Raw genomic sequence first — 13,037 nt, 5'->3', positions numbered from 1 at the left:
GTCTCGTCTATAAGAAATTTGAAGTTTTGAAACTTCAAACTGATATATATATATATATATATATATGTATATATATATATATATATATATATATTTTTTTTTTTTCTTAGCCTCCAAGAATTATTTGTACTACTAGCAAGGTAGGTTTATTTTTGACGTTGGCATTGTTTCTGGCTATTAAAGATGGTAATTGATTAAAGTTATTCTGCTGTATTAATATTGTCCCAATGGCTTGCTGTAAATGCAATTTTGAATAATGTGGGTGGGTATCCAGGATAATTTTTAAGCCATAATTCTATGACTAAAGTTTGGAGCAGTATAATCTTGTTCAGAGTTTGAATTGGGACTATTTACTGATGATACTCCCTATAGTCATACAGCCTAACAAAAGTTTTTTTTTTTTTTAACGTTAGCCTTGTGGTTATCAAAAATGGCACAGGGCTGAGGTAAATATCTGTCAATATTGCTATGATTTTCCAACAGTTTTATCATGATATTCATCTACATGAATATAACAGTCTTAATGTCATGAGTAAAGTTCTTTTTGTTACAAGACATCCAAAGTAGACACACCTGTTCCACCCCCTCAAATCTCCCATGAAGAAGTCTTCAAAGCATTACCCAAGGCCAAGTACACTGCTCCTGTGGGGCCAGATAATATTCTGAGTTGCTTATGGGCCAGCCTGAAACAAGACCTGTCAGACCCTCTACAGAGGCTATTCAAAGTCAGCCTCTAAACCAGTTTCATGTTAGATGAATGGAGGACAGCAACTTGTACAAAGTAGGGGTGTCAATGGACCTGGGTAATTACAGACTCATAAGTCTGGCCAGACTCATCTTTAAAGCTATGGATGGGATAATTATGGGATTAATAAGTACGAACATAGGTAACTTACAAACTCTTGATCCAAGCCAGTTCAGATTTGTTAAGAGCAAGTCCTGCCCACTTAACTGTTTGACTTATTTGAAGGTTACTGAAGAAATAGATGACATACCTGTGGAAGCATGGAGGTGTTTAGATGAAATGGCAGTGGAGTTTTTAACTAGATTGTTTGAGGAAATCTTGGAAAGTGAGTGGATGCCTGAGGAATGGAGAAAAAGTGTTTTGGTACCAATTTTTAAGAATAAGGGTGATGTGCAGAGCTGTAGTACAGAGGGATTAAATTGATCAGTCAGAGCATGAAGTTATGGGAAAGAGTAGTGGAAGCTAGGTTAAGAAGGGAGGTGGTGATTAGTGATCAGCAGTATGGTTTCATGCCAGGAAAGAGCACTACAGATGTGATGTTTGCTCTGAGAGTGTTAATGGAGAAGTACAGAGAAGGTCAGAAGGAGTTGCATTGTGTCTTTGTGGATTTATAGAAAGCATATGACAGGGTGCCTAGAGAAGAGTTGTGATACTGTATGAGGAAGTCGGGAGTGTCAGAGAAGTATGTAAGAGTGGTACAGGATATGTACGAAGGTAGTGTGACAGCGGTGTGGTCTGCGGTGGGAGTGATGGATGCGTTTAAGGTGGAGGTGGGATTACATCAAGGATCAGCTCTGAGCCCTTTCTTATTTGCAATGGTGATGGACAGGTTGACAGACGAGATCAGACAGGAGTCCCTGTGGACTATGATTTTTGCAGATGACATTGTGATCTGTAGTGAGAGTAGGGAACAGGTGGAGGAGACCCTGGAGAGGTGGAGATATGCTCTAGGGAAGTGAAGGTCAGCAGGACTAAGACAGAATATATGTGTGTGAATGAGAGGGAGGATAGAGGAATGGTGAGGATGCAGGGAGTAGAGGCGGCGAAGGTGGATGAGTTTAAATACTTGGGATCAACAGTTCAGAGTAATGGTGAGTGTGGAAGAGAGGTGAAGAAGAGAGTACAGGCAGGATGGAGTGAGTGGAGAAAAGTGTCAGGAGTGATTTGTGACAGACGAGTACCAGTAGGAGTGAAAGGGAAGGTCTACAAGAGGGTAGTGAGACCAGCTATGTTATATGGGTTGGAGACAGTGGCATTTCAAAAAGGCAGGAGTCAGAGCCTGACGTGGCAGAGTTGAAGATGTTAAGATTTGCACTGGGTATGACAAGGATGGACAGGATTAGGAATAAGTATATTAGAGGGTCAGCCCAGTTTAGAAGGTTTGAAGACAAAGCCAGAGAGGCAAGATTACGTTGGTTTGGCCATGTGCTAAGGAGGGATGCAGAGTATATTGGGAAAAAGATGCTAAGGATGAAGCTGCCAGGTAACAGGAAAAGAGGAAGGTTTATGGATGTGGTGAGAGAGGACATGCAGGTGGTTGGTGTGACAGAGCAAGATGCAGAGGACAGGAAGAAATGGAAACAGTTGATCTGCTGTGGTGACCCCTAATGGGAGCAGCCGAATGAAGAAGACTGAAGAAATAGATGAGTACAACTCAGTACACATTACATATCTAGACATACTTCTCAGCTGCTCATATTTTTGCAAACTGTCCAGATTTTTGCTTTATATATTTTGTCATTTCTTCATAAAATCTGTATTTTTCTGGTAAATCATTGAAACTGAATCACTTAATAATGACATACATTTGAGTTTCTGAGTTCAAATCCTTCAGAAAAATACACGCAAATGCAAAACGTGTTATTCTAGAAACTGTTTAAGTTCATAAGAGCAATATTTAAAATATGTCCCTGATTTTGGGCCTTTATCCCTAATTAGTTTTTGCTTTGTCCAGATTTCTTGTTTTCAGAGTTTAAGAGATATGTATCTAGACCTTGTAAAGGAGTTTGATATCATCCCTCAGACAGGTATCATAGATAAACTATCTCAGCTAAATGTTACTCTCTGTGTAACTCATTGGCTAACAAACTGGCTCACAAATACAAAACAGAAAATTAAGGTAAGCTGCTCTGCCGCCTCTAAAAGACCTGTCGCTATCTGTGTATATGGGGGTCCAGTTCTTAGGTCACTCCTCTTTAGCAATTAGTTCTCAGAGGTCAAAGCTATTGCTAAAGTTGTATGGTTTACAAAGTTTGCAAATGATAACATTGATGTCATTATAAATTCCCCTGAGGACACCAATATCATCTAAGAGAGCCCTTCCCATACCAACAGCTGGTGTCCAAACCACAAACACAGTGCTAAGAAATGTACATTAATGTCCTTTGGCATGTAAGAAATTCCTTGTAGCTATCACATTGACAAGACATCCCTGAAAAACTGCTCCAGCAGATAGGGACCTGGGAACAATTAACTGTCCTTTGAACACCACATATCCTCTATTGTAACAAAGTGCTCTTTCATTGCTGAGCTTATTAGTAAGGATATGGTGTTCAGGTCCAGGGACTTGATCATTTCACTGTATACCATACTCATCAGGGTGGTCATTGAGTATGATGCCCCTTCAGTATGTATGCATTCAAACATTTGATGCAGCTGGAATGCCGACAATGCTTTCTTTCCAAGAAAATCAAGGGCCTAAATCATAAAGACTATGTAGACCATCTCAAAGCCTTGTCCCTCTTTTGTGTCATACAGGCTACTGAGAGACAATCTCTGCCTCTCATACAGAGCCACAACAGATCTTATCCTGTCAGATCTACTTCACATTTGCAAATTCCAACGGGGTCATAAAAACTTGCTCAACAGAATGAGAATACCACTTCTTTGGAATCATCTTCTTCTCCACAAAAAGCAAAATATTTCTCTAATGATACTCATATGTACTCTGGATAAATAGATGGGCAACTGCAAATTCACCCTTTGTCCCTCATGGATAGGGGCAAAATGTACAAGTGGTGGATTACTTTAACTTAAAATGTGATGTTAAAAAAACTTCATGGGAATGTATGGCTAGGCTTTTGAAAATCCTTATGGATCAATAACCTAGTAACTACTTATGAATCTGTGAACTATTCAGGAATGTCCACTCTATATATACTTGTAGGGCTTGCATGAACCAGCATTCAGATTTATAAAGGAGCATAGACAAAGTGAATGTGCCAGCCAGAGACTTACATTTCTAATTTAGAATTATTAATTAAATTGTTAGCATGAAAATATGAGCCATGTTTCTAGTTAGGAGCTGAGGGTACAGCATATACTTGGGAGAAGAAATCAAGGCACATGAAAATTACAAATATTCCCAATATGTGATTAAAGCAACACAAAGATTTTGGGAGTATGGATTATCAGTGACATGTAAAAAAAATGTGGGCCTTGTATCCTGTTATGAGGAAAATTTTTGTTATAACTATTAACCATTACTTAAGCAAACATGAAATGTTGTGAACTGTGAACCCTTAATCCCCTTAAAGATGAGTCAAATGTTATCAAGTTCCATATGAGACTTGGGGAACCCCACCCCCACTCTTCAAAGGTACTTTCTCCACATACATTTAACTTACCTGCCTCCAATATGAGAATATTGGAAGAAGGGAATTTCTGATGAAAAAACACATGAAGGAAAAATCATATACCACCTATCATTGATTTCTTAAAAACTGACCATTTCGTAATTGTCATAGGATCGTGTTTAAAACAATAGAAACTTGTCTATTACTATATAATATATCTTTACCATCTCAAAAGTGTTTACTCCTCTCTGTACTCTTCTTTTCTAGACCTAACACCATTCTAAGTAATCGGCTGCAATAACACCTTTATCTTTAACCCGACAGGTGGATACACTATTATATGAAAAGCGCAGTCCGGGTCTGAACTGTCTGCAAACACAAACAGCTAAAGTTAACTTTGTGTATGTGTCTACCTGTTTGAGCTAATATTCATTTTCTGCACTCTGCTTTGGCTTGTAAGCAGCCCCCCCCTCCACACACACACACACACACACACACACACACACACACACACACACACACACACACACACACACACACACACACATCTTCCACTTTCTCTCTTATTCCCTTCTGTTAGCAAATAGTATCCATAACTGATCAATACTGTGTGTTTGTTAATTTAAACTGAGACCACAGTAGCCTACTGATACAAGGTTATTCTGTTTTTCCACCTGTGAAATGGTTAAGAAATTTACAGTTTCAGAGCAGTCCTTGGTCAGTTGTGATTGTTTCTTAAACATAAACTTGTCTTTGCTTTGGCTCATTAGCAGCAGTACAAAGAACTGCCTGCTCACACCCTTGTTCTCCCCTCCCCCTTCCTTGTTTATTACCTTAAGACAATCCCAAAGTTAATAAATATTACCTGTGGCAGGCACCATTTTTAATACTACAACCACCCTTGTCACTATCATATGTTCATTTATCAGTTAACTCTGTTAACTGATTGTTTCCAGTCTCCTCATACGAGCAACTAACAGGGTCTCTACCAGCTTCACTCCCCACCCTGCCCCCTATTCCCTCCCGCCCCCAGTGGTCCCACCTTTATTGCACTCACAAACCCCTCCCATCTTTCCAATAGCCAACCACAGCGCTAACCCAACACTACCTCCTCCATCTTCCCACTACTATCACACCTCCTCAACTAACATGTACAAGCATACCTTACCTATGCTCACTGCATGCACACTCCTTGCATATCTTACATCCTACCAAAGCTCCATCATTCACCCACTCAACCACTACCACTGTACTACTACTCACACCACCACTCATGTCTCAGCCACACTCAGCTCCCCTCCTACCAGCTCAAGAACCATCCCTATGCACCCCCCACATATTCTACCAACTATATTACTTAAACATAAAGCATCCCTACAACTTAACATAGTAACCCTCCCACCATACCTATTACACACAGAGCACAATCACAAAGTTTCCCTTATAAACAAACACATTCAAAAACTGAGAAAACTAATAACCTCATGCATATCAAAACTAGCCCTAAGTGGAGACATCCACTCCAACCCTGGCCCTACCATCTCCAACCCCAGTCCTCATAATCAGACTAGAAACCACAACTTCTCCCATATTACAGCCAATAGAAAGCCAAGTGACTTCCTTCTACTAAGCCTAAATATTAGAAGTATATCCAACAAGGTCCATGAACTCCATGCCACCATAGACTTGTACTCCCCAGATATAGTCATCCTGACAGAAACCTGGCTAAAACCTCACATTACCAGTGAGCAAATACTCCCTATAGGTTACGGCATACTAAGAGTAGACTGGCTAAATGAGAAAGGAGGTGGTGTAGCTATAATATTTAAACAGCATCTAAACATCCAGATCTTAAAATCATCAGCTCCACAAATAGGCAATGAAGAAATAATATATACCAACCTCAAAATAAACCAAAACAAAACCATCAACATAACTGGATGCTACTTCCCACCTGGCCAAAACATCCCTCCACTAAAAAACCTCCTCAGCTGGTCTACCCACCATCTCCCCCAAGAAACTATCATTTTAGGTGATTTCAAAATTGACTGGCAATCCTGTTCTGGCAACCATCCAACCCATCATGTAAACCTTCATGGCTTCACCCAACTAGTCCAGTCGCCAATCAGTATAAATAAAAACTCCAGCAAGCACACTACCCTGGATTGGATACTAGTCAGTAAGAGCCCCCAGTCATATATAACAGGCTGCTTATCACTCCCCAACATTCCTACTCAAAAAATACCTATACCAAGCTAAACCTGTCATCTACCGTCAAATACGTAAAAAAACTAAACTTTAACCCACTCACATTCATCTCATCCCTCAAAGAATGTAACTGGCATCCTCTAAAGTACCTGAGTCTAGATGACACAGTTGAATTTTTTAATACCACCTTCCTGAACATCCTTAATTACCATGCCCTCATAAGATTTTCCAGAACCAAAGCACAACCCTCCCCATGGCTACAGAAAACCACTAAGTCAGAAATGAAAAACAGGGATAAAGCCTGGGAGCATTGGCGTAAATCCAAAACCCCCTCAACTAGACAGAAATTCCTGGAACTATGCAATAGAGTCAAAAAGCTAATAAAACAAGACAAATTCCAATACTACCAGTCTGCCCTAGACTCCTCACAACACAGTCCCAAACAATTTTGGTCCTCTATAAACTCCATCCTCCACCCAGGTAAAGTCAGTACCCCTCCTCCTAATATCCCTCACTCCTCAGAAAATATTGCTACCTCATTCAATACACACTTCACCGAAACCATACTATCACTAGCTAAACAACACAACCCCCCTCCTCTCCAACCCACACCTTCAACTAGTAATCTCCCCACTGCCTCCTCTTTTTCTCCTGTATCTACCTCCAACATAAAAACACTCTTAACTAAACTTAAACCCACCAAATTAGCAGCAGACAACCTCCCAAGTGAATACCTACAAATCGCAGCTGATGCTCTGGCCTACCCAGTATCCATCTTGATAAACCGATCTATGTCAGAAAGTTACGTTCCCACACTGTGGAAAGTATCACATATAATTCCACTCCACAAAGGAGGACCCTCCACAGAACTAACCAATTACTGCCCCATAGCTATTCTCTCTCCACTCTACAAAATACTAGAGAGCTGCATACACTCTCAGGTCTCAGACTACCTCCTTACTAACAACCTCCTTTCCAGTACTCAGCATGGTTTCCGACCAAACCATAGCACCACCACTGCCTTACTCTCCTTTACTAACACTATCCTTCAACATTAAAACAATGGCTATCTCTCCTCTGCTACTTTCCTAGACCTATCTAAAGCATTTGACATGGACCCACGCAAACAACTTATCTTTGTCCTCAATAACCTATCCTTCACACAATCAGTCACCAACTGGTTTCAGAGTTACCTGTCTGACCGCCAACAATCCGTTGTATGGCAGAATGACATATCTCCCCAACTACCTGTCTCCATAGGGGTTCCCCAAGGATCCATTCTTGGACCCCTACTCTTCTCTGTTTACACCAATAATCTAGCCTCTGCCACAAAACATGGCACACTCATACAATATGCAAATGACTCAACCATCATCTGCTCAGCCCAGTCCCTACCAAAACTGCAAAAAGCCACACAGGAAGCCTTTTCCTCTGTTGAAACTTGGTTATCCGATACCCAATTAATACTCAACCCAAACAAAACGAAACTACTCCTCTTAAACCCACCAAACATACTCAAAACAACTCTCACTTTAACATCACAGCAAAAGACAACACCACTATATACCCAACTGAACACACCGAATTGCTAGGAGTGGAAATAGACGATAAACTAAAATTTGACATTCACATATCCATGACCATAAAAAAAGTCCACAAAAAACTAGGAGCGTTATACAGAAATAAGCAATTTCTCACCAAAGCAGCAAAGATTTCAATAGCAAATTCCCACCTTATCTCCACCCTACTTTATGCCTCTCCAATATATACCAACCTAAGGCAATACGATCTAAACAAGCTAGAGACCTGCTACAACAAAATTGCCAAATTCGCCACAGGGGCATCCTACCGTAGTCACCGCTGTCTCTCACTTGCTGAACTGGGCTGGCTTGAACTCCCTCACCTCCTTCAATGGTATCAACTCTCACTCACCCACAAACTAGTAAACCATCCACTAAATGTCCCATCCCTCCAGAATCTACTCCAACCCTATCGCACCACCAGACCACTAAGATCCAGCAACAAAAATCACTTGCAGATCACTAAAGCCAATAACTCTGCTGGTGAAGCACTATTCTCTTGCACCATAGCCAAATTATGGAACTCCCTTCCACCCACAATTACCTCCATACCATCATGCACCCACTTCAAAACTTTACTAAAAGCGCACCTAAAAACATGCTGGCTATGCCCTTGCAACTCCCACTCTAATATCACCCACCCCATCCAACCACTACCTTTCTTTACACTCCACTAACTACCTTGATTATAGCAAGCTCAGATGCTCATAAGCATAGTACTTATTATACAGCAGGAACTTCTCATTGTAACATTTGGTAATGTCTGTTATGTACTTCACAGATAAAGATTCTAGTTGTCTACTGATGTACTATGTTCTTCATCTGTAAATATGTTGTAAGTAATTGCTATGTTAAATTGTTAATCGTTATGTAATCCAGTGTAACTACTGTCTGTTTATTTTAACTGTGGAGCTTTTCTCCCCGGGCCTCCGCTGAAAATGGACCTACGTCCAGTCGGACACTCCCGGTCAACAAATTTAAATAAATAAAAGAATAAAATAAATAAATATTAGTACTTGACAGATTTTTGTGATAAGGCCACCATAAAAAATGGGGAAGAGTCTACCTCCATAATAAGCCAGATGAGATCAGGTTGTCCCCTTAGAATGAAAATGTGACTTTTCTGATGGATTAATTGCTAACAAATAATTCTCTTTGCTTCATATCAAAAGACTAAAAAATGCTGAAGAGTTTCCTTGATTTCAGTTGCACCTAGAAGTAACTCAGTGCTGCAGGCAATGAATTTAAAGGTATTACATTCTATATATAGTTGCTTCATACTATACTGAGTATGGACATCCATGAGAAAAGGCTTAACAACTACAACAAAAAGAGGAGGGAGGGAGGAAGGAACACTAAAGCCACTAAATTACACAGGGACAGAAATATATTTAAATAATGAATTTATGACTTTTTAGGTTTAGAGCAAGGCTATATCTCTGTTAAACCCCAAAACATACACATTGTATAAATTAAATCAAATTTTATTGTGTGTACATACAAATTTTACATGAATTATTCTCAGCATAAAAATAATATACTGTAAAACATAGACTGTAGAGTTCAAACTAATGTAATCTTGTATTAAGCAATGACATTTGGAAATATTTTAGTGTGTGGGTATGTGTATGAATGGATAAATAAGTCATGTTTTGCAGACCTTATAATCCATACACAATCAATATTTAATGGTACTAGTAGTCTGTGATGAATACATTCATTTTATTGCAGATCTTATAATTTATATTCAGCACTACTATTAGTTTTTGATATTTCATCTTGGATAAATCCCAATTTTCCAGACAGTATATATATATATATATATATATATATATATATATATATATATATATATATATATACATACACACACACACACACACACACACACACACACACACACACACCGACTCCATGTGCAAAATGGGAAAAGGGATTGAGGATAGATGGATGGATGGCTGTACCAGATTTTTATGAAAACACCAATAGTCAACTTAAAAAAAAATCAAGCACACATAGTAAAAAACACGTGAGTCAGCACTGCACTATGCATGCACTGAGAAACAGCTTCGGCCCATGCAATTTCAAACTTAAAATAAAGTAATACATTGATTTTTTTGAGGGAGGGCCAAGACCCCTGTGCCCCCCATACCCCTGCTAATTATATATAGTAAGTCTGGAGCATTTCTCCCCAGGCCTTCGTTGAAAACAGGCTCTGTGGAACCTAGTCGGACTTTCCCGGTCAACAAATGATAAATAAAAAAAAATAAAAAATAAAAAAAAAAAAGTCCAAGATTACACAATACATGGGGAAAGTGGATATTCCCCTACCTGGGGACTATCAATATTGCACGTGTGTCGATCAACTGTCTAGTCAACCATGTGCAGTCAACTAGACAGCTGTTGCTCTGACCTACACTTGATATGACAGGATATCAAACTGAAACATTTTACAAGAAAGGGAGGTAATTTAAAGAGATGGTCTAAACCTAAGACCTTACTCTATGGAAGGTAATTAAAACTAGTCTCAAAATTATTATCAAAATATTGTGATACTAGGTCTGAGGTTGTGCTAAAATATCTTGTCATTTAGATCTTGAGGACAGATCAAAACCATTGTGTAAATTCTGAAAATACTGTAAAATATGTTATATAACTAATACCACTCACCTTTTACCTCCAGGGTTATGGAGGAAGCAAAAAATAATTATGGAAAGACCCCAGAGATGGACACTTTTAAATACTGGTATTATGAACTTAGAACTTCTCAAAATAGATTTAAATTGTAGAAGATATGAAGGGTCTCCCTCCAAAATCTTGACAGTTGAGATGAATTTAACTAAAATGGAACAGATCATGACTCAAAAAATTTTTTTTTTTTTTTTTTGCAATCTTTTGTCTCCAGCATCAGCCCATCAGCATACCCACTGCCTCTCCTTATTGCCTGGTCTACCTGCCCATCCCCAGATGTCTTCACACACAGGTCAGGGTCAGCAACTTAGGAGATCATGGTGCCTTGGCTCCTTGTCAAATTACTGCTGGAAGCATTCACACTCTGGTAACATTTCATGGCTAGGTCATGCAGTTGGCAGACCATGCTAAACTGATCTTCACTTTTAGAATGAGTTGGTGTTAGCAAGCTGCCTCACCCACTTTTTAGTTATTTCCCTGGCCTTTGCCAGGGATACCTAGCAGAAATGTGTGCTCTGTGCATGTGCCCTTCCCTTCCTCACCTCTTCCAGGATAAACCAACTGCCCTCCTCTACCTGCATCTTAAATTCAAAAGTTGCTATCTGAACCTGGGTTACCTGCAGTGTAGCCAAAGTTTTATCTAAATCACGTTGCTGGCTGATACCTCAAGGAATGAATTAGTGAAACTTGTCCTTGAGCTGTTAGCTGTGCCTATCTTTTATTTATATTGTACTTTTTCTATAATCTTCTGGTGCTTAATTTTACCTTTGTGAATGTTTTGCAAACATAATTTAGAGCTTTTTAAGAGCTTGAGTTTTTGTAGCCAACAACTCTATAACAACTTCCCAAACCAGTCGGCATTCTGGCATACATTCTTTCAAGCAAAATGTTTTTGATTGGGGACTGAATCTCTGAACATGTCATTAAATATTTTTCCCAGTTATTTGTAAGAAAAATATAATTTTTGGCAAATAATGTAGGTCCTTCTTAGGGGAAAAAATAGAGTTACAAAGGAAAAATAAAGCTGTTCTGTTATGTTGATTCTAAAAGACAGTCTATCCAATATCCAAAGGAACTGGATAGTGTTCGACAATGTAATTATAATTAGTAATTAACAGCTTCTTCAGATTACGAAAAATATATTATTTATTCTTAATCAAATGTTTTACTTTTTATTTTTCTAACTGTAAAGTCCCATATTATGAGTGCTTAAGTCCTGTTACTTTTGGTTCCTGCCTTCTGTCTCTTTTACTCTCACCTTCTCCTTTGTCTGTTATCCTCATTTTATTTTGTCAGCTTTTCATTGGTTTCTGGTGTTTTTGGTGACATTTACAACTTTGGTTTTGGTTTCTCATTTTATTTTGAAATACTGCATCCAGTAATTTGCTCTCTGTTTTTTTATTTTTTTTTTTGCTAATTTTTTGTTTATCATGCTTATAATTATGTTCTTTTATCCTTCCATTTTGTTTATGGCAGAAACAAATACAATCAATTTCTTCATCAGGTGGTACAAAGTTTCTTAGATTCATATTGGCTGGTAATTTATAGAAGCATATTACCTCCTTTTCCAGCTCACTAAATCAGTTGTTTATGTGCTAGCCAATGTTTATATGCTATTATGTTCATCTAATTGATATTACGATATGGACTCCTGTTTTTATCATTTATGATTTATTATTTGTTAACACACTCTCTCTACATCCCTCCACTCCACAGTCAAACAATATAGTACTGTTTTACATCAGCTTTCACATTTTGCAAAAATATGCCCTTTTACATATCCTTATGTTTACATATGGTGGGATTCATTAAGGTACCACACAATGTATACACTTCTGTGTACAAGTTGCAGTACCCTTACCCAATTCAGCAACTGCCTTAACATGGTGGTGCATGGTCCTCCACCATGAAAACATGCGGCACTGTGAAAGGCTGACTGTGTGGCTGTGCTGAATACTAATGAGGCATTCTGGGTGGAGAGGCATATGGTAATTAACCATGAGATCTCTCCATGAAACCACCTCTAGGAAGGCATCTACACAAGAAATCACTCAGCTGTATATATCAGTATTGTCTTCTTCACCTCATCATGGTATTGAACATGACCAGAAGTGCAGACCATGTTCAACTAACTACTATAACATTGGTATTCAGATTGGGGGGGTGCACTACACCACCAGAGATGATGCTACCTGACGATGCTTTATCGGCACCAATGGCAGTATGTGGATTGAGGTT

The 13,037-nt window shown here is 38.9% G+C and overlaps 1 protein-coding gene across 1 annotated transcript in view; it reads right to left on the bottom strand.

Annotated features, from left to right (window-relative positions):
• Positions 1-13,037, bottom strand: part of GRIK4 (glutamate ionotropic receptor kainate type subunit 4) — a 5,029,336-nt gene that overhangs the window by 2,182,841 nt on the left and 2,833,458 nt on the right. The gene's annotated exons all lie outside the window — the stretch shown is intronic.

Source organism: Protopterus annectens, chromosome 8.part0 (assembly GCF_019279795.1).
Source record: "Protopterus annectens isolate FY-2018-M chromosome 8.part0, PAN1.0, whole genome shotgun sequence".
NCBI lineage: Eukaryota > Metazoa > Chordata > Ceratodontiformes > Protopteridae > Protopterus > Protopterus annectens.
The sequence above is the reverse complement of the archived record's forward strand: the minus strand, read 5'-3'. Positions and strand labels throughout refer to the sequence as shown.